Here is a 4,185-nt window from a genome sequence, read left to right on the forward strand (position 1 = left end):
TCATAAACTGCTTCTTCATGTAGAACATGAAATGTTCACTTTGAGATCAGAGTCCGTTCTGAGTGAACAGAGAAGAACGAGGACTGAAAGCTGAATCAGGGTGAGTGTTAACTCAACATTCTTCTTTTCCTGTCAAAGTCTCCGAGTGGCTTTTCTCTCTGTGGAGGGCAGAACTCATTTTGATTCACCTTCAGGACGAGGCAGCTGCTTTTGTCTCACTCTTTAATTTCCTGTTTGTCCACAAGGAGAAACTGTGAACTTTCTTTGTCTTTAAGCCCAATGTTCAGATGAGAACAGAGTTGTTGAAAACTGAAACAAAGATTTCTAAAGACTCAGTTAAAAAAACGACAGCATCCCTCACAGATGATTTGAATTTGATTAGGAGCGGATTACAAGCAGTGAGAGTGGAGCGTTCTGTAAACACTTCACCCCTCAGAGCTGAACTTGGCCAAGTTAAGCTAAATGTCACAGAGGCTGAGAATGGACTGTCTGTGTGTTCGGATGAGGTGGGGGCTCTGTACAGGACCACGGTGGATTTAAAGTCTGAGGCGGATGGGCTGAGAAAAAGGCATGAGCCCATGGAGGGGAATATGAAACGTAACAATGTTAGGATTATTGGAGTTCCTGAATCACCTGGTTCGTGCACACCTGCAGTGATAGCCAAAATGCTAATGGAAGCGCTGAAGATGGACAAGTTACCGCTGGTTGACCACATACAGTATACTGGACACCGGGCAGAAGAGACTTCGATGATAAATCGAGAGTTACCGTGGTCAGGCTGCATTATCATCAAGACTGTGTGGAGCTATTACAACGAGCACGCAGCGGAGGCCCAGTCCACTCAAAGAAGCATCCATATTCATCACAGCTGATTACATCGCAAGCGTGGCAAAGACATGAGCAGCATTCATAGAGGTGAGCTGACTCCTGCGGAACCGACCAGGTGTCCAGTATGGATTCTTTTTCATGCATGGCATCACATCACGCACAGAAAGGTGACAGACAAGGTGTTTGTTGACTCTGTTTAAAGCGATGGAATACGTCAAGAAGGATGTCATTCCAGTAACAGGTGGTGAGGAGAGGAAGAAACCATAGGTCCGGCCACCCTTAACCAGCATCTTTCCTAAGCTTGTGTTTGACTCAATATTTGACTGCTATGTCCTGTAATGGTGGTATGTACTACATCTTGTTTGCTTTGGAGGGCAAGTGTACAGTGTTAATGCTCTGAACTGATTACCATACGTTCTGGTACACTGTATTTTTTTACCTATAGTTTGCCGTTTTTTGCATAATTTGCATGCCCTGCGACTTATGCAGAAAGAAAAGCTTTGCAGAGAGTGGTGAAGGCTGCACAGAAGACTGTCGGAGTCAGCCTCCCCACCATCACAGACATCTACACCTCCAGATGCAGGAAGAGGGCCACCTGCATCATGAAGGACCACACTCACCCAGCACACACACTTTTTGCCCCACTCCCCTCAGGAAGGAGGTTGAGGAGCATTAAGTGTAGAACCACTAGACTGAGGAACAGCTTCTACCCTGAGGCTGTTAGACTCATGAATCTCTAACTAGAATAATCACTGTGAAAAACCATATCATGTTGCTGCTGATCTGTTTCATGTTGCTGCTGATCTGTTTCAATGTTGATGTGTTCATGCGTGCACATCTGCTCACAGACTCATGTTCATGTTTGTGCTGATGTTCAATGTTTTATGTTATGAGTGCTTAGTGTATATTTAGTTGATGTTTTTCTTAGTTCATATCTTAGATGTTATTACTGTTTTTCTTAGACATTTTATTGTTGGATGTAACTGGGACCCTGTGTACATAATTTCGCTCCACCACATGTACCACATGTGGTGCGAATGACAATAAAGAATCTCTGACTCTGACTTAATTGAAAGTGCATAAAGAAAACATCCCAAGTATTTGTAACGTAAGGCTTTATATGTTTGTGGGGTAAGAATTGGTGGGATACTCCCTGGTCGCTCTCCTTTGTTAGAAAATACCACAAGCTTAGTTTTGTTAGCATTTAAAACTAGTTTAAGTTTTTGCAGAGGAGACTAAATAACATCAAAAGTGTCCTCCATCTATCATCTTTTACCCGCTTTTTCCATTTTGGGTGATGGAGGTCGCCGGTGCCCATGTCCAGCAATCACTGTGTGAGGGGCGGGGGACACCTGGACAGGTCGCAGAAAAGTGTCCTGTAAAAACGTCAAAGCCTGAATAAGTGAGGATGACCAGCAATAAATAATCGTGTCAGCAACATAAAAATAAGCATTTGACAAATAGTTACACAGATCATTGATAATAATTTAAAAATTAAATGAGCCCCAGAACAGAACCCTTTGACAACATCCAGGAAGGAAGAGGTGGATCCTGCCACCTGAACACATTGTGTTCATTTGTAAACCAGGAAACTGTGGGCTTTGATAAAACCAATGTGCTCTAAGATACTGTATTTATCTTTAGTCTGTGATCAACTGTGTCAAATGGCATCAATAAAAAGTGTAACACTTTTTATTTCTTCAGCGCAGAACCAGAATAAAAGTATTCTGTCCATGTTGAATGGAACGTGTTCTTCAGCACTTTGAAGTGTTTAACAAACTATGTTAGTTTTTTTATCTTTGACTCTGGTCTCAGGAACTTTTCCTCTTTGTTTCTGCTCGCTCATGTTTGGAGAACATGCTGACTTCTTATTTCAGCACAAAGTTTAATCTCTAAGACAAATCTACAGGGTTGTTAGATTATTGATGAAGTGGAATAAAAACATGATGAACAGCTGATGTTTGTTTTCTTCACTAAATCTGCGTCATGTTCTAACATGGCACTCAGCAGCTTCCTGCTGCGTCCTGTCAGTCCTTTCAATATAAAACTACATTCATTTTAGTTCACATGTGTTTGATTTCAGTTATGCCAAGATTAGATGGAGCAGATAATCCACTTGTATAGTATGATAATTGTGAAATAAAGCAGTTTGTTCTGCTGCACTGTAATCTTTGGACTTCCTCTCTGCAGCTGCAGCAGGAACCAGTTTATGAATCAGGTGGATTAGAGTTCATGTTCAGACGAATGATTTGTGTTTCCTCTGCAGGTTAAGATAGAAAAGGTGTGTGAGCTGATGTGAATTCAGCAGCATGGGTCAGTGTGAGGACAGAACGGAGGACGGCTCTTCCTCTAAAACCACTCTGTGTGTGGAACGTGATGGACAGAACAAAGATCAGAGGTGAGATGGTCGTCTATCTGTCCACAACGCTTCTCCACGCCAGAACTCGACACTCACTCATTAAACAAATCGTGAGCATAGGGGTCAAAAATTGATTCTTAAATAAATTTTTTCGCATGATGGTTCTGTAGTTTATTTATGTGCTGGTATTAATTTATTATAGTTTTTGTTCTTTTCTTTCTAAATGTTTACTGTACTTTAAGGGTTTTTGTGTAACAAATATCCCATCTGAGAATGGTCATAATAAAATAACTTAAACAATGAAAGCTAGAGTGTATGGGATTTTTTAATTAACAGAGCAGTTCTACAAAACTAAATAATAAAAAAGAAAAAGAGTAAAACTGAACCTGAACTATTACCATGTGTTCTACAGGATAAGAAAGAAACAAGTCTCTAAATTACAGGAAGTTTGTACCAATTCTTGAAAAGTTTTTATTGCATTTGATGAATATGAGCCTAAATCAATTATTTTTAATATCAGATTTAATCAGACACCCAAAGCTGAGCCCAAACCTGAGCCCAGCTGTGTGTCCCTAAAGAAGGAATCGTCAAAGGATGATTTTATAGACTTTAAATTGGACCAACCTGCAGCAGCAGAGAGGTAGGAACTTCGACTCAAGTGGAAGGTGTTGCTGGACGCTGGAGAACAAATGTTTTTTTGATCCTGACTCCACATGGACAAGGTTTTGCTTGTCTCTGTGTGGACAGACAGAATGGGAGCTAATTCTTCATGATTCCTCCACAGAGTGGACCAGCAGAGCTCAGACGTCCCCAGCTAAGTCTGCCCAGCAGCATCAAACACATCTGGACTCCATACTTATGGTGTGTTCATACAATAAGTACATTCCAGGTGTTGTGTTCAGTCATCTCCATGCTGCACTTTGTTGACCAGTGGACTGTCAGTCTGTCCAGCATGTAGACCAGTGGACTGTCAGTCTGTCCAGCATGTAGACCAGTGG

General features: G+C 41.4%; 1 long non-coding RNA gene across 1 annotated transcript in view; it reads left to right on the forward strand.

The window, feature by feature from the left end:
• Window positions 1–4,185, forward strand: part of LOC119414356 — a 4,902-nt gene continuing 717 nt past the window's right edge. The window contains exons 1-4 of the long non-coding RNA XR_005186997.1: window positions 1–100; window positions 3,095–3,226; window positions 3,708–3,827; window positions 3,972–4,048. This is a non-coding gene — a long non-coding RNA (uncharacterized LOC119414356). The remainder of the gene's footprint in view (window positions 101–3,094; window positions 3,227–3,707; window positions 3,828–3,971; window positions 4,049–4,185) is intronic.

Source organism: Nematolebias whitei, chromosome 9 (genome assembly GCF_014905685.2).
Source record: "Nematolebias whitei isolate Nwh7 chromosome 9, NemWhi1, whole genome shotgun sequence".
NCBI classification, from domain to species: Eukaryota; Metazoa; Chordata; class Actinopteri; order Cyprinodontiformes; family Rivulidae; genus Nematolebias; species Nematolebias whitei.